Below are 18,796 nucleotides of genomic sequence, written 5' to 3' on the forward strand. Positions count from 1 at the left end.
GTCCCGCTCATCTAATTGGAGCTATGTTTCCTTGATATTTTGGAGTCTATAGTATATTCTCTTCTTTTTATCCTATTTTGATTTTCAGTTGCTTGGGGACAAGCAACAATTTAAGTTTGGTGTTGCGATGAGCGGATAATTTATACGCTTTTTGGCATTGTTTTTAGTATGTTTTTGGTATAATCTAGTTAGTTTTTAGTATATTTTTATTAGTTTTTAGCTAAAATTCACTTTTCTGGACTTTACTATGAGTTTGTGTGTTTTTCTGTGATTTCAGGTATTTTCTGGCTGAAATTGAGGGTCCTGAGCAAAAATCTGATTCCGAAACCAAAAAGAACTGCAGATGCTGTTGGATTCTGACCTCCCTGCACTCGAAGTGGATTTTCTGGAGCTACAGAAGCCCAATTGGCGCGCTCTCAACGGCGTTGGAAAGTAGACATCCTGGGCTTTCCAGCAATATATGATAGTCCATACTTTACCCAAGATTTGAGGGCCCAAACCGGCGTGGCAAATCAGCCTCAGAAATTCCAGCGTTTAACGCTGGAACTGGCATAAAACTTGGAGTTAAACGCCCAAACTGGCATGAAAGCTGGCGTTTAACTCCAGAAAAGGTCTCTACACGAAAATGCTTCATTGCTCAACCCAAGCACATACCAAGTGGGCCCGGAAGTGGATTTTTAAGTCATTTACTCATCTCTGTACACCCTAGGCTACTAGTTTACTATTAATAGGATCTTTTGACATTGTATCTGTACCTCATGACACTTTACACGTTTTCTTTGTGTACCTTCCATGGCATGAGTCTCTAAACCCCATGGTTGGGGGTGAGGAGCTCTGCTGTGTCTTGATGGATTAATGCAATTACTACTGTTTCTCATTCAATCATGCTTGCTTCCATTCCAAGATAATACTTGTTCTTAACCCGGATGAATGTGATGATCCGTGACAATCATCATCATTCTCAACTATGAACGCGTGCCTGACAACCACCTCCGTTCTACCTTAGATTAAGTAGTTATCTCTTGGATTCTTTAATCGGAATCTTCGTGGTATAAGCTAGAATTGATGGCGGCATTCAAGAGAATCCGGAAGGTCTAAACCTTGTCTGTGGTATTCTGAGTAGGATTGAATGATTGAATGACTGTGACGTGCTTCAAACTCCTAGCAGGCGGGGCGTTAGTGACAGGCGCAAAAGAATCGCTGGATTCTATTCCGGCCTGACTGAGAACCGACAGATGATTAGCCATGCTGTGACAGAGCATAGGAACATTTTCACTGAGAGGATGGGAGGTAGCCACTGACAATGGTGAAACCCTACATACAGCTTGCCATGGAAGGAGCCTTGTGTGTTTGATGAAGAAGACAGTAGGAAAGCAGAGATTCAGAAGATGGAGCATCTCCAAAACCTCAACCTATTCTCCATTACTGCAAAACAAGTAATCATTTCATGTTCTTTTGTTTTTCACAATCAATCCTGATAATTTCTGATATCCTGACTAAGGTTTACAAGATAACCATAGCTTGCTTCAAGCCGACAATCTCCGTGGGATCGACCCTTGCTCACGCAAGGTATTACTTGGACGACCCAGTGCACTTGCTGGTTAGTTGTGCGGAGTTGCAAAAGTGTGATTGCAATTTCGTGCACCAGTCTGCCATCTCTATTGAGATTTTTGCAGCTTGCACCTCAAAGATCCCTAGCTTCTCCATTACAGAGAGAGGCATGAGGTTTACACTTGACCCTAGGTCACACAAGGCCTTCTTGAAGGTCATGGTGCCTATGGTACAAGGTGTTGAAAACTTCCCAGGATCTTGTCTCTTTTGAGGTAATTTCTGCCTAGACAAGTCATTCAGTTCTTTGGTGAGCAAAGGGAGTTCATCCTCCCAAGTCTCATTTCCAAATAACTTGTCATTTAGCTTCATGATTGCTCCAAGGTATTTAGCAACTTGCTCTTCAGTGACATACTCATCCTCTTCAGAGGAAGAATACTCATCAGAGCTCAAGAATGGCAGAAGTAAGTCCAATGGAATCTCTATGGTCTCATTTTGAGCCTCAGATTCCCATGGTTCCTCATTGGGGAACTCATTGGAGGCCAGTGGACGTCCATTGAGGTCTTCCTCAGTGGCGTTCACTGCCTCTCCTTCCTCTCCAAATTCGGCCATGTTGATGGCCTTGCACTCTCCTTTTGGATTTTCTTCTGTATTGCTTGGGAGAGCACTAGGAGGGAGTTCAGTAATTCTCTTGCTCAGCTGACCCACTTGTCCTTCCAAGTTTCTAATGGAGGACCTTGTTTCAGTCATGAAACTTTGAGTGGTTTTGATTAGATCAGAGACCATGGTTGCTAAGTCAGAGGTATTCTGCTTAGAACTTTCTGTCTGTTGCTGAGAAGATGATGGAAAAGGCTTGCTATTGCTAAACCTGTTTCTTCCACCATTATTATTGTTGAAACCTTGTTGAGGTCTCTGTTGATCCTTCCATGAGAAATTTGGATGATTTCTCCATGAAGGATTATAGGTGTTTCCATAGGGTTCTCCCATGTAATTCACCTCTTCCATTGAAGGGTTCTCAGGATCATAAGCTTCTTCCTCAGATGAAGCTTCCTTAGTACTGCTTGGTGAATTTTGCATTCCAGACAGACTTTGAGAAATCATATTGACTTGTTGAGTCAATATTTTGTTCTGAGCCAATATGGCATTCAGAGTGTCAATCTCAAGAACTCCTTTCTTCTGACTAGTCCCATTGTTCACAGGATTCCTTTCGGAAGTGTACATGAATTGGTTATTTGCAACCATTTCAATCAGCTCTTGAGCTTCTGTAGGCGTCTTCTTCAAATGAAGAGATCCTCCAGCAGAGCTATCCAAAGACATCGTGGATAGTTCAGAGAGACCATCATAGAAAATACCTATGATGCTCCATTCAGAAAGCATATCAGAAGGACACTTTCTGATTAATTGTTTGTATCTTTCCCAGGCTTCATAGAGGGATTCTCCTTCCTTCTGTCTGAAGGTTTGGACTTCCACTCTAAGCTTACTCAATTTTTGAGGTGGAAAGAACTTTGCCAAGAAGGCATTGACTAGCTTTTCCCAAGAGTCCAGGCTTTCTTTAGGTTGTGAGTCCAACCATGTCCTAGCTCTGTCTCTTACAGCAAAAGGGAATAGCATAAGTCTGTAGACCTCAGGGTCAACCCCATTAGTCTTGACAGTGTCACAGATTTGCAAGAATTCAGCTAAGAACTGATGAGGATCTTCCAATGGAAGTCCATGGAACTTGCAATTCTGTTGCATTAGAGAAACTAATTGAGGCTTAAGCTCAAAGTTATTTGCTCCAATGGCAGGGATAGAGATGCTTCTCCCATAGAAGTCGGGAGTAGGTGCAGTAAAGTCACCCCGCACCTTCCTTGCATTGTTGGCATTGTTGTTGTTTTCGGCTGCCATGTGTTCTTCTTCTTTGAAGATTTCTGTTAGGTCCTCTACAGAGAATTGTGCCTTAGCTTCTCTTAGCTTTCGCTTCAAGGTCCTTTCAAGTTCAGGATCAGCCTCAACAAGAATGCTTTTGTCTTTGCTCCTGCTCATATGAAAGAAAAGAGAACAAGAAAATATGGAATCCTATATGTCACAGTATAGAGATTCCTTGAGATGTCAGAGGAAAAGAAAAATAGAAGGCAGAAGTAGAAGAATTCGAACTTATCAAGAGAGATGGAGTTCGAATTGTTCATTGAGGAATAGTGTTAGTCCATAAATAGAAGGATATGAGAAGAGGGAAATAAGTTTTCGAAAATTAAGTAAAAGACTTTAAAAACATTTTGAAAAATAGTCTTTAATTTTCGAAAACTAAGTAAAAAAATGACTTTTGAAAAAGATTTTGAAATTAGAAATTAAAAAGATTTGATTGAAAACTATTTTGAAAAAGATGTGATTGAGAAGATATGATTGGTTTTAAAAAGATGTGATTGAGAAGATATGATTTGAAAAACATTTTTTTTTAAAAAAGATTTGATTTTAAAAATTAATAACTTGGCTAACAAGAAAAGATATGATTCAAACATTAAACCTTTCTCAACAGAAAAGGCAACATACTTGAAATGTTGAATCAAATCATTAATTGATAGCAAGTATCTTTGAAAATGGAAAGAAATTGATTTTGAAAAAGATTTGATTGAAAAGATATGATTTGAAAAAGATTTGATTTTGAAAAACTTTGAAAACTTGAAAAAAAAAATTTGATTTGAAAACAAAATCTTCCCTCTTGTGCCATCCTGGCGTTAAACGCCCAGAATGGTGCACATTCTGGCGTTTAACGCCCAAATCACTACCCTTTTGGGCGTTAAACGCCCAGCCAGGCACCCTGGCTGGCGTTTAAACGCTAGTTTGCCTTCCTTACTGGGCGTTTTGAACGCCCAGCTTTTTCTGTATAATTCCTCTGCTGTATGTTCTGAATCTTCAATCCTCTGTATTATTGACTTGAAAAGACACAAATTAAAAATATTTTTGGATTTTTAATAATAAAGAATAATCAAAATGCAACTAAATAACAATGCATGCAAGACACCAAACTTAGCAGTTTGTATACTATTGGCACTAATGAGAATGCATATGAGACACATAAATACTCAAGTCAAGAGAATTCAAAGATCAGAGTAAGAAATCATCAAGAATTACTTGAAGATCCTTAAGACACATGAATGAATGCATGCAATTGACACCAAACTTAAGATGAGACACTAGACTCAAACAAGAAACATAAAATATTTTTGATTTTTATGATTTTGTTAAAATTTTTTTGGATTTTTCGAAAATTAAGTGGAAGAAGAAAATAAATGTATCAAAATTCTTAATGAGAATTCCAGGAATCATGCAATGTTTAGTCTAAGACTCCGGTCCAGGAATTAGACATGGCTTCACAGCCAGCCAAGCTTTCAAAGAAAGCTTCGGTCCAAAACACTAGACATGGCCAATGGCCAGCCAAGCCTTAGCAGATCACTGCTCCAACAGCAAGATTGATAGAAATCAACAAGCTCTTGGGATGATAAGTTGAAACCTCGGTCCAATAGAATTAGACATGGCTTCACAGCCAGCCAGACTTCAACAGATCATCATGAAACACTAGAATTCATTCTTAAGAATTTTGAAAAAAAATACCTAATCTAAGCAACAAGATGAACCGTCAGTTGTCCAAACTCAACAATCCCCGGCAACGGCGCCAAAAACTTGGTGTTGTTGCCGGATCAGAAATTTGGCACTGATGTTACCGGACCAAAAGCTTGCCGAAAACTCGAACAATCCCCGGCAACGGCGCCAAAAACTTGGTGCGCGAATAATTTATACGCTTTTTGGCATTGTTTTTAGTATGTTTTTGGTATGATCTAGTTAGTTTTTAGTATATTTTTATTAGTTTTTAGTTAAAATTCACTTTTCTGGACTTTACTATGAGTTTGTGTGTTTTTCTGTGATTTCAGGTATTTTCTGGCTGAAATTGAGGGACCTGAGCAAAAATCTGATTTAGAGACTAAAAAGGACTGCAGATGCTGTTGGATTCTGACCTCCCTGCACTCAAAGTGGATTTTCTGGAGCTACAGAAGCCCAATTGGTGCGCTCTCAATGGCGTTGGAAAGTAGACATCCTGGGCTTTCCAGCAATATATGAGAGTCCATACTTTGCCCAAGATTTGATGGCCCAAACTGGCGTTCAAAGTCACCCTCAGGAATTCCAGCGTTAAACGCCGGAACTGGCACCAAAATGGGAGTTAAACGCCCAAACTGGCACTAAAGCTGGCGTTTAACTCCAAGAAGAGTCTCTACACGAAAATGCTTCATTGCTCAGCCCGAGCACACACCAAGTGGGCCCAGAAGTGGATTTTTATGTCTTTTACTCATCTCTGTACACCCTAGGCTACTAGTTTTCTATAAGTAGGACCTTTTACTATTGTATTTTCATCTGGGGATCTTTTGATCACTTTAGATCTCTAGATCATCTTTGAACGTCTAGTTCTTAGATCATTGGGAGGCTGGCCTCACGGCCATGCCTAGACCTTGTTCTTATGTATTTTCAACGGTGGAGTTTCTACACACCATAGATTAAGGTGTGGAGCTCTGCTGTACCTCGAGTATTAATGCAATTACTATTATTCTTCCATTCAATTCCGCTTGTTCTTGTTCTAAGATATCACTTGTTCTTCAACTTGATGAATGTGATGATCCGTGACACTCATCATCATTCTCACCTATGAACATGTGACTGACAACCACCTCTGTTCTACCTTCGATTGGGTGAATATCTCTTGGATTCCTGATTGCACGATGCATGGTTGATCGCCTGACAACCGAGTGCTCGCCTGACAACCGAGCCAACCATTCCGTGAGATCAGAGTCTTCGTGGTATAGGCTAGAACTGATGGCGGCATTCAAGAGAATCCGGAAGGTCTAACCTTGTCTGTGGTATTCTGAGTAGGATTCAATGATTGAATGACTATGACGTGCTTCAAACTCCTAGCAGGCGGGGCGTTAGTGACAGACGCAAAAGAATCGCTGGATTCTATTCCGGCCTGGCCGAGAACCGACAGATGATTATCCATGCTGTGACAGAGCATAGGCAACGTAATCACTGAGAGGATGGGAGGTAGCCATTGACAACGGTGAAACCCTACATGAGCTTGCCATGGAAAGGAGTAAGAAGGATTGGATGAAGACAGTAGGAAAGCAGAGAGACGGAAGGGAAGGCATCTTCATGCGCTTATCTGAAGTTCCTACCAATGAATTACATAAGTACCTCTATCTTTATCTTTATGTTTTTATGCGTTCATCACCATATCCATTTGAGTTTGCCTGACTAAGATTTACAAGATGACCATAGCTTGCTTCATACTAACAATCTCCGTGGGATCGACCCTTACTCGCGTAAGGTTTATTACTTGGACGACCCAGTGCACTTGCTGGTTAGTTGTGCGAAGTTGTGTAATGCCATGGTATTGAGCTACCAAGTTTTTGGGGTTCATGACCGGGGATTATGAGAGTTGTGAAAAAGTATTGTTCACAATTTCGTGCCACCAAGTTTTTGGCACCGTTGCCGGGGATTGTTCAGTTTGGACAACTGACGGTTCATCTTGTTGCTTAGATTAGGTATTTTTTTTCGAAATTCTTGAAGATGAATTCTAGAGTTTCATGATGATCTGTTGAAATCTGGCTGGCTGAGAAGCCATGTCTAATCTCATTGGACCGAGGTTTCAACTTATCATCACAAAAGCTTGTTGATTTTTATCAATCTTGCTTTTGGAGCAGTGATCTGCTAAGGCTTGGCTGGCCTTTGGCCATGTCTAGTGTTTTGGACCGAAGCTTTCTTTGAAAGCTTGGCTGGCTGTGAAGCCATGTCTAATTCCTGGACCGGAGTCTTAGACTAGCATTGCACTGATTCCTAGAATTCTCATTAAGAATTTTGATTTCTTTTTCCTTTTAATTTTCGAAAAACACAAAAAAAAATCAAAAAAATCATAAAAACCAAAAAAATTTGCTTGTTTGAGTCTAGTGTCTCATCTTAAGTTTAGTGTCAATTGCATGCATTCATTCATGTGTATTAAGGATTTTCAAGTAATTCTTGATAATTTTCGTGCTTTAATCTTTGAATTCAATTGACTTGAGTGTTTTGTGTGTCTCATATGCATTTTCATAGTGTCAGTAGTATACAAACTGCTAAGTTTGGTGTCTTGCATGCATTGTTATTTAATTCTTGTTGCATTTTGATTTGTTCTTATTATTAAAAATCCAAAAATAATTTTAATTTGTGTCTTCTCAAGTCAATGATACAGAGAATTGAAGATTCAGAACATACGGCAGAGGAATTATACAGAAAAAGCTGGGCGTTCAAAACGCCCAGTGAAGAAGGACAGACTGGCGTTTAAACGCCAGCCAGGGTACCTGGTTGGGCGTTTAACGCCCAAAAGGGTATAGTTTTGGGCGTTAAACGCCAGAATGTGCACCATTCTGGGCGTTTAACGCCAGGATGGCACAAGGGGGAAGATTCTGTTTTTTTTATGCAATTTTTTTTAGGTTTTCAAAGTTTTTCAAAATCAAATCTTTTTCAAATTATATCTTTTCAATCATATATTTTCAAAATCAATTTCTTTCCTTTTTCAAAGATACTTACTATCAATTAATGATTTGATTCAACATTTCAAGTATGTTGCCTTTTCTGTTGAGAAAGGTTTAATGTTTGAATCATATCTTTTCTTGTTAGCCAAGTTTTTAATTTTCAAAATCAAATCTTTTTAAAATGTTTTTCAAATCATATCTTCTCAATCACATCTTTTTAAAACCAATCATATCTTCTTAACCACATCTTTTTCAAAATAATTTTCAATCAAATCTTCTTGATTTCTAATTTCAAAATCTTTTTCAAAAATCATTTTATTTCTTTCCCACTTTCATTTTCGAAAATTAAGTAATGTTTTTCAAAAATGTTTTCAAATTTTTTTTACTTAATTTTCGAAAATCACTTCCCTTCTTCTCACATCCTTCTATTTATGGACTAACATTATCCCTTGATGCAAAATTCGAACTCCATCTCCTTTGATAAGTTCGAATTTTCTACTTCTGTCTTCTACTCTTCTTTTCCTCTGACACTTCAAGGAATCTCTATACTGTGACATAGAGGATTCCACATTTTCTTGTTCTCTTCTCTTTCATATGAGCAGGAGCAAAGACAAAGGCATTCTTGTTGAAGCTGATCCTGAACCTAAAAGGACCTTGAAGAGAAAGCTAAGAGAAGCCAAAGCACAACTCTCTTTAGAGGACCTGACCGAATTCTTCAAAGAGGAAGAACTCATGGCAGCCGAAGACAACAACAATGCCAACAATGCAAGGAAGGTGCTGGGTGACTTCACTGCACCTACTCCCGATTTCTATGGGAGAAGCATCTCTATCCCTGCCATTAGAGCAAACAACTTTGAGCTTAAGCCTCAACTAGTTTCTCTAATGCAACAGAATTGCAAGTTCCATGGACTTCTATTGGAAGATCCTCATCAGTTTTTAGCTGAGTTCTTGCAAATCTGTGACACAGTCAAGACTAATGGGGTTGACCCTGAGGTCTACAGACTTATGCTATTCCCTTTTGCTGTAAGAGACAGAGCTAGAACATGGTTGGACTCTCAACCTAAAGAAAGCCTGGACTCTTGGGAAAAGCTAGTCAATGCCTTCTTGGCAAAGTTCTTTCCACCTCAAAAATTGAGTAAGCTTAGAGTGGAAGTCCAAACCTTCAGACAGAAGGAAGGAGAATCCCTCTTTGCTTTCTGATATGCTTTCTGAATGGAGCATCATAGGTATTTTCTATGATGGTCTCTCTGAACTATCCAAGATGTCTTTGGATAGCTCTTCTGGAGGATCTCTTCATCTGAAGAAGACGCCTACTGAAGCTCAAGAACTGATTGAAATGGTTGCAAATAACCAATTCATGTACACTTCTGAAAGAAATCCTGTGAACAATGGGACTAGTCAGAAGAAAGGAGTTCTTGAGATTGACACTCTGAATGCCATTTTGGCTCAGAATAAAATATTGACCCAACAAGTCAATATGATTTCTCAAAGTCTGTCTGGAATGCAAAATGCACCAAGCAGTACTAAGGAAGCTTCATCTGAGGAAGAAGCTTATGATCCTGAGAATCCTTCAATGGAAGAGGTGAATTACATGGGAGAACCCTATGGAAACACCTATAATCCTTCATGGAGGAATCATCCAAATCTTTCATGGAAGGATCAACAGAGACCTCAACAAGGTTTCAATAACAATAATGGTGGAAGAAACAGGTTCAGCAATAGCAAGCCTTTTCCATCATCTTCTCAGCAACAGACAGAGAGTTCTAAGCAGAATAACTCTGACTTAGCAACCATGGTCTCTGATCTAATCAAAACCACTCAAAGTTTCATGACTGAAACTAGGTCTTCCATTAGAAACTTGGAAGGACAAGTGGGACAGCTGAGCAAGAAAATTACTGAACTCCCTCCTAGTACTCTTCCAAGCAATACAGAAGAAAACCCAAAAGGAGAGTGCAAGGCCATCAACATGGCCAAATTTTGGGAGGAAGAAGAGACAGTGAACGCCACTGAGGAAGGCCTCAGTGGGCGTCCACTGGCCTCCAATGAGTTCTCCAATGAGGAACCATGGGAATCTGAGGCTCAAACTGAGACCATAGAGATTCCATTGGACTTACTTCTGCCATTCATGAGCTCTGATGAGTATTCTTCCTCTGAAGAGGATGAGTATGTCACTGAGGAGCAAGTTGCTAAATACCTTGGAGCAATCATGAAGCTGAATGACAAGTTATTTGGAAATGAGACTTGGGAGGATGAACCTCCTTTGCTCACCAAGGAACTGGATGACTTGTCTAGGCAGAAACTGCCTCAAAAGAGACAGGATCCTGGGAAGTTTTCAAACCATAGGCACCATGACCTTCAAGAAGGCCTTGTGTGACTTAGGGTCAAGTGTAAACCTCATGCTTCTCTCTGTAATGGAGAAGTTAGGGATCTCTGAGATGCAAGCTACAAAAATCTCACTAGAGATGGTAGACAATTCAAGAAAACAAGCCCATGGACTTGTAGAGGATGTTCTGGTTAAAGTTGAAGACCATTACATCCCTACTGATTTCATAGTCCTAGAGACTGGGAAGTGCATGGATGAATCCATCATCCTTGGCAGACCCTTCCTAGCCACAGCAAGGGCTGTGATTGATGTTAATAGAGGAGAGTTGATCATTCAAGTGAATGAAGAATCCTTGGTGTTTAAGGCCCAAGGATATCCCTCTGTCATCATGGAGAGGAAGCATGAAGAGCTTCTCTCAAAACAGAGCCAAACAGAGCCCCCACAGTCAAACTCTAAGTTTGGTGTTGGGAGGCCACAACCAAACTCTAAGTTTGGTGTTGAACCCCCACATTCAAACTCTAAGTTTGGTGTTGGGAGGTTCCAACATGGCTCTGAGTATCTGTGAGGCTCCATGAGAGTCCTCTGTCAAGCTACTGACATTAAAGAAGCACTTGTTGGGAGGCAACCCAATGTTATATTTTATCTATTTTATTTTGTTATTTTCTCTTTTTTGTAGGTTGATGATCATGAGAAGTCACAAAATCAATGAAAAAAGCAAAAACAGAATGAAAAACAGGAAGAAAAACAGCACACCCTGGAGGACGCACCCACTGGCGTTTAAACGCCAGTGAAGTTAGCTGTTGGGCGTTTAACGCCCAGTCTGGCACCATTCTGGGCGTTTAACGCCAGAAAGGGGCACCAGACTGGCGTTAAACGCCAGAAAGGGGCAAGAAGCTGGCGTTAAACGCCAGAAATGGGCACCAGCCCGGCGTTTAACGCCAGAAATGGCTAAAAACGTGATTTTGTTTGCCATTTGGTGCAGGGATGACTTTTCCTTGACACCTCAGGATCTGTGGACCCCACAGGATCCCCACCTACCCTACCACTCTCTCTCTCTTCTTCACCCATTCACCAATCACCTCAACACCTCTTCCCAAAAACCCTTCACCTATCAAATCCCATCTTTCTCTTTACCACTCACATCCATCTTTCATAAAACCCCACCTACCTCACCATTCAAATTCAAACCACTTTCCCTCCCAAACCCACCCTCAAATGGCCGAACCCTCCCCTCCCCCTCTCCTATATAAACCCTCCTTCACTCCTTCATTTTCACACAACATACACACCACTTCTCCCCTTCTTGGCCGAAAATTAAAGCCATTCCCTTTCCCCTCATTTCTTCTTCTTCTACTCTCTTCTTTCTTCTTTTGCTCGAGGACGAGCAAACATTTTAAGTTTGGTGTGGTAAAAGCATTGCTTTTTGTTTTTCCATAACCATTTATGGCATCCAAGGCCGGAGAAACCTCTAGAAAGAGGAAAGGGAAGGAAAAAGCTTCCACCTCCGAGTCATGGGAGATAGAAAGATTCATCTCAAGGGTGCATCAAGACCACTTCTATGAAGTTGTGGCCTTGAAGAAGGTGATCCCCGAGGTCCCTTTTTCACTTAAAAAGAGTGAATATCCGGAGATCCGACATGAGATCCGAAGAAGAGGTTGGGAAGTTCTTACCAACCCCATTCAACAAGTCGGAATCTTGATGGTTCAAGAGTTCTATGCCAATGCATGGATCACCAAGAACCATGACCAAAGTGTGAACCCGAATCCAAAGAATTATCTTACTATGGTTCGGGGGAAATACTTGGATTTTAGTCCGGAAAGTGTGAGGGTGGCGTTCAACTTGCCTATGATGCAAGGAGATGAACATCCTTACACTAGAAGGGTCAACTTTGATCAAAGGTTGGACCAAGTCCTCACAGTCATATGTGAAGAGGGCGCCCAATGGAAGAGAGATTCAAGAGGAAAGCCGGTTCAATTGAGAAGGCATGACCTCAAACCCGTGGCTAGAGGATAGTTGGAGCTCATCCAACGCTCAATCATTCCCACTAGCAACCGGTCCGAAGTTACCATAGACCGGGCTATCATGATCCATAGCATCATGATTGGAGAAGAAATAGAAGTTCATGAGGTTATAGCCCAAGAACTCTATAAGGTGGCGGACAAGTCCTCTACCTTAGCAAGGTTAGCCTTCCCTCATCTCATTTGTCACCTTTGTTATTCAGTTGGAGTTGACATAGAGGGAGACATCCCCATTGATGAGGACAAGCCCATCACTAAGAAGAGGATGGAGCACACAAGAGACCTTACTCATCATGAAATCCCTGAGATCCCTCAAGGGATGCACTTTCCTCCACAAAACTATTGGGAGCAACTAAACACCTCCCTAGGAGAATTGAGTTCCAACATGGGACAACTAAGGGTGGAGCATCAAGAACACTCCATCATCCTCCATGAGATCAGAGAAGATCAAAGAATCATGAGAGAGGAGCAACAAAGACAAGGAAGAGACATTGAGGAGCTCAAGCACTCCATAGGATCTTCAAGAGGAAGAAAGAGCCGCCATCACTAAGGTGGACCCGTTCTTTGATTTCCTTGTTCTTTATTCTTCTGTTTTTCGAATTTTATGCTTATGTTTGTCCATGTTTGTGTCTTGTGATCATTAGTGTCTTAGTGTCTATGCCTTAAAGTTATAAATTTCCTATGAATCCATCACCTTTCTTGAATAAAAACGTGCTTAAATTGAAAAGGAAAGAATTGCATGAATTTTGAATTTTATAACAGTTTAATTATTGTGATGTGATGGCAATATTTTTGTTTTCTGAATGTATGCTTAAACAGTGCATATGTATCTTGAATTTGTGGTTCATGAATGTTGGCTCTTGAAAGAATGATGAAAAAGGAGACATGTTACTGAGGATGTGAAAAATCATTACAATGATTCTTGAAGCAAGAAAAAGCATTTCTATTGAAAAAAAGAGAAAACGAAAAAAAAAGAAAAGAAAGAAATAAAGTTGTGATCCAAGGCAATAAGAGTGTGCTTAAGAACCCTGGACACCTCTGATTGGGGACTCTAGCAAAGCTGAGTCGCAATCTGAAAAGGTTCACCCAATTATGTGTCTGTGACATGTATGTATCCGGTGGTAATACTGGAAGACAGAGTGCTTTGGGCCACAGCCAAGACTCAATAAGTAGCTATGTTCAAGAATCATCATACTCTACTAGGAGAATCAATAACACTATCTGGATTCTAAGTTCCTAAAGAAGCCAATCATTCTGAATTTCAAAGGATAGAGTGAGATGCCAAAACTATTCAGAGGCAAAAAGCTAAAAGCCCCGCTCATCTAATTAATACTGATCTTCATAGATGTTTTTGGAATTCATTGCATATTCTCTTCTTTTTATCTTATTTGATTTTCAGTTGCTTGAGGACAAGCAACAATTTAAGTTTGGTGTTGTGATGAGCGGATAATTTATACGCTTTTTGGCATTGTTTTTAGTATGTTTTTGGTATGATCTAGTTAGTTTTTAGTATATTTTTATTAGTTTTCAGTTAAAATTCACTTTTCTGGATTTTACTATGATTTTGTGTGTTTTTCTGTGATTTCAGGTATTTTCTGGCTGAAATTGAGGGACCTGAGCAAAAATCTGATTCAGAGACTAAAAAGGACTGCAGATGCTGTTGGATTCTGACCTCCCTGCACTCAAAGTGGATTTTCTGGAGCTACAGAAGCCCAATTGGCGCGCTCTCAACGGCGTTGGAAAGTAGACATCCTGGGCTTTCCAGCAATATATGATAGTCCATACTTTGCCCAAGATTTGATGGTCCAAACCGGCGTTCAAAGTCACCCTTAGGAATTCCAGCGTTAAACGCCGGAACTGGCACCAAAATGGGAGTTAAACGCCCAAACTGGCACTAAAGCTGGCGTTTAACTCCAAGAAGAGTCTCTACACGAAAATGCTTCATTGCTCAGCCCAAGCACACACCAAGTGGGCCCGGAAGTGGATTTTTATGTCTTTTACTCATCTCTGTACACCCTAGGCTACTAGTTTTCTATAAGTAGGACCTTTTACTATTGTATTTTCATCTGGGGATCTTTTGATCACTTTAGATCTCTAGATCATCTTTGAACGTCTAGTTCTTAGATCATTGGGAGGCTGGCCTCACGGCCATGCCTAGACCTTGTTCTTATGTATTTTCAACGGTGGAGTTTCTACACACCATAGATTAAGGTGTGGAGCTCTGCTGTACCTCGAGTATTAATGCAATTACTATTGTTCTTCCATTCAATTCCGCTTGTTCTTGTTCTAAGATATCACTTGTTCTTCAACTTGATGAATGTGATGATCCGTGACACTCATCATCATTCTCACCTATGAACATGTGACTGACAACCACCTCTGTTCTACCTTCGATTGGGTGAATATCTCTTGGATTCCTGATTGCACGATGCATGGTTGATCGCCTGACAACCGAGTGCTCGCCTGACAACCGAGCCAACCATTCCGTGAGATCAGAGTCTTCGTGGTATAGGCTAGAACTGATGGCGGCATTCAAGAGAATCCGGAAGGTCTAACCTTGTCTGTGGTATTCTGAGTAGGATTCAATGATTGAATGACTGTGACGTGCTTCAAACCCCTAGCAGGCGGGGCGTTAGTGACAGACGCAAAAGAATCGCTGGATTCTATTCCGGCCTGACCGAGAACCGACAGATGATTATCCATGCTGTGACAGAGCATAGGCAACGTAATCACTGAGAGGATGGGAGGTAGCCATTGACAACGGTGAAACCCTACATGAGCTTGCCATGGAAAGGAGTAAGAAGGATTGGATGAAGACAGTAGGAAAGCAGAGAGACGGAAGGGAAGGCATCTTCATGCGCTTATCTGAAGTTCCTACCAATGAATTACATAAGTACCTCTATCTTTATCTTTATGTTTTTATGCGTTCATCACCATATCCATTTGAGTTTGCCTGACTAAGATTTACAAGATGACCATAGCTTGCTTCATACTAACAATCTCCGTGGGATCGACCCTTACTCGCGTAAGGTTTATTACTTGGACGACCCAGTGCACTTGCTGGTTAGTTGTGCGAAGTTGTGTAATGCCATGGTATTGAGCTACCAAGTTTTTGGGGTTCATGACCGGGGATTATGAGAGTTGTGAAAAAGTATTGTTCACAATTTCGCGCCACCATTTAGCATAAGGACATGCTAATGTTTAAGTGTGGGGAGATTGATAAACCACTATTTTATGGTTTATCTTGTGCTGATTTGAGTGGCTTTTGTCAATTCTTTGCTCACTTATTCATATAATTTGCATGATTTTACAATTCCCTCCTAATTCTGTGATATAGTTGAAAACATGTTTCCTAGGCCTTTAAACTGTTAATTTTGATTATCCTTTGTTACCATTCGATGCCGTGATCTGTGTGTTAAGTGTTTTCAGGCTTTATAGGGCAGGGATGGCTCAGAGGATGGAAAGAAATCATGCAAAAGTGGAAGAAACACGAGAAAATGAAGATTTGAGAAGCTGGCAGCAACACGTACGCGTGACTGACGCACACGCGTGACAAGGAATTTCTCCAAACGACGCGTATGTGTAACCTATGCGTACGCGTGACATGTGCAACGTGCAGAAATTTGCAGAAAGCACTGGGAGAGATTTATGGGCTCCTTTTGGCCCAGTTCCAAGCCCGAAAAACATAGAATAGAGACTGCAGAATGGGAGGATCCATCATTCATTCAATCATACTTATCATACACATAATTTTAGATTTTAGATGTAGATTTTAGAGGGAGAGTCTCTCTCCTCTCTCTAGGTTTTAGGATTTAGGATTTCTCTTCTACTCTTATTGACTACTCATTGTTATTACTTTAGTTTGTGAACTTTTGATGTTAGATTCAATTCCCATATTAATGCAATTACTTTTCCTATGGTTATTCTTGCCTTTATTGATTTGTGTTATTGATGCTTGCAATTGGTAGTTAGATCTATTTCCCTTGCTAGTTTTCTATGTTTTTATGTTGTGCCTTCCAAGTGTTTGATAAAATGCTTGGGAGGATTTTAATTTAGATTTTTATCCTTTTGGCCTTGGTTGAGTAATTGGTGACTCTTGATTTATCAAACTCCTTTGTTGATTGTTAATTGAAGGTTGCTAATCGACTTGAATCCCACTAACTCTAGTCTTTCTTTGGGAGTTGACTAGGACTTGAGGATTCATATTGATTTATCCACTTGACTTACCATCATAGTTAGAGGTTGACTAAGTGGGAGTAACGGACAATTCTCATCACAATTGATAAGGATAACTAGGATAGGACTTCCAGTTCTCATACCTTGCCAAGAGTTTTTCTTAGTTATTAATTTAATCCCTTGCAATTTATTTTTCTTGTTCCTTAATCAAAACCCCAAAAATACACTTTTTCATAACCAATTATAAACACACTTCCCTGCAATTCCTTGAGAGATGACCCGAGGTTTAAATACTTCGGTTATCAATTTTATTAAGGGTTTGTTACTTATGACAACCAAACTTTTGTACGAAATGATTCCTTGTCGGTCTAGAAGCTATACTTTCAACGAGAACTTGTTTGTAAAATTCTAAACCGTCAAAAGTCCGCTCGTCACCGAGCTTGTCGAAAGCGGGTTTAAACAAGATCTTAAATGAGCTTCCTTGATCTATCAGGGTGCGGTAAAGGTTTGCATTGGCCAAGATCATTGTTATTACCACTGGGTCGTCATGCCCAGGCAGTAGGCATTGTACGTCCTCTTTTTTGAAGGAGATGGTGGGTAGGTTGGTCGGTTGGCTATGTTCCCCGACCTAGTATACTTCCATGAGGTGTCTTTTCCATGAGGATTTTGACATTCCTTCTCTCGCGAACCCTCCATTAATCACATGGATATGTTGCTCTGGGGTGTGAGGAGGGCGTTCTGATTGTCCTCCTTCTTTATCCCTTCTTCTCTTCCTCGGGTCGTCTGACCTGTCTGCTAGTATCTGTCAAGTCGGCCTTCTCTGGCCAACTTTTTTATGACATTCTTTAGGTCGTAACATTCGTTAGTGGAATGCCCATACAGCTTGTGGTACTCACAATATTCGGTCCGACTTTTGATTTTCTTGTGTTTAATCAGACGATGAGGTGGAAGCTTTTCTGTATGATATATTTCTCTGTAAACATCGACAAAGAAAACTCTTAGATAGGTGTAGTTGTGATATTTTTGAGGTTTTTCTGTATTTTACTCCTCTTTCTTCTAGGGTTCCCTTTCTTTGTCCCAAGTTTTATAGTTGGACAAGTTAGATCACGAAGGTGATTCCCTAAGTCGGGAGTTTTCCTCTATGTTGATGTACTTTTCTGACCTCTGTTGAATTTCGTTGAAAGAAGTCGGGTATCTCTTGGAGATTGATTGAGAGAATGGCCCTTCTCTAAGGCCATTGACCAGACCCATAATTATGGCTTCGGTTGGTAGACTTTGAATTTCCAAGCAAGCTTTGTTGAACCTTTCCATATAGTCTCGAAGGGTTTCTCCGACCTCCTGCTTTACTCCTAGCAGGCTCGGGGCGTGCTTCGTTTTATTTTTTTGGATGAAAAATTTGGTCAAAAATTTTCTGGCCAGGTCATTAAAACTAGTGACCGATCTGGGGGTAGACCATCAAACCATTTCATTGTGGCATTGGTTAAAGTAGTTGGGAAGGCTTGCAACAAGTGGCGTTAGAGGTGTCGGCCAAGTACATTCGCCTTCTGAAGTTGCTGAGATGATGGCTTAGGTTGGACATTCCGTCATAGAGATCCATGTCGGGCGATTTGAAGTTCCTAGGAACTTTGGCCTTCGTGATCTCTTCTGTGAACGGATCTTGCGCTCCCAAGGGACTTTCTTCCCTGTCCGACCTAGTAGCCCGACTTCGAAGATTGGCCTCTATCTTCTGGAGTTTTTCTTCTAGCTCCCTACGTCGCCTTACTTCTCTTCTCAATTCCCGTTTGGCCTCTCGTTATCGCTCGGCCTCGTGTTCGAGCTATCTCAAGCGATTTTGCTGTCCATGGACCATGTTTAATATCTCTGTTGCTTGGGGATGATCCTCGTCGTTGGGATGGTATACTTCAAAATGGATCCTCCTTGGATGTGGGTTTCCTGAAGGCCCTTCTCCGTGGGGTCCTTGCGTATGTTGTGGCGTAGGAGGGAGCACAGTGGCGTGATCCTCCGGCGAAGCTTCTTGGTCAGACTCTGATGCAGTGTGACCTTCCTCCGGTTGGTTGTCTTCCATGAATGTGGGATGACTTCCAGGTCCCCGTCAATGGCGCCAATGTCCCGAGGGTTACCTGAAAGCTGATTTGGGCTTGAACGTGAGGTCCAGACTCCTTTAATGGCAGCGACCGACTTGTTGGTGCCGAGGTGCGGCC

The 18,796-nt window shown here is 40.9% G+C and overlaps 1 non-coding gene across 1 annotated transcript; it reads left to right on the plus strand.

The window, feature by feature from the left end:
• Positions 1-2,919: 2,919 nt before the first annotated feature.
• On the plus strand, positions 2,920-3,027 carry LOC112799482 (small nucleolar RNA R71). Its single transcript, XR_003201061.1, has one exon. It is a non-coding gene; the product is annotated as a small nucleolar RNA R71 (small nucleolar RNA).
• The last annotated feature ends 15,769 nt before the right edge of the window (positions 3,028-18,796 follow it).

Source organism: Arachis hypogaea, chromosome 4 (assembly GCF_003086295.3).
Source record: "Arachis hypogaea cultivar Tifrunner chromosome 4, arahy.Tifrunner.gnm2.J5K5, whole genome shotgun sequence".
Classification (NCBI taxonomy): Eukaryota; Viridiplantae; Streptophyta; class Magnoliopsida; order Fabales; family Fabaceae; genus Arachis; species Arachis hypogaea.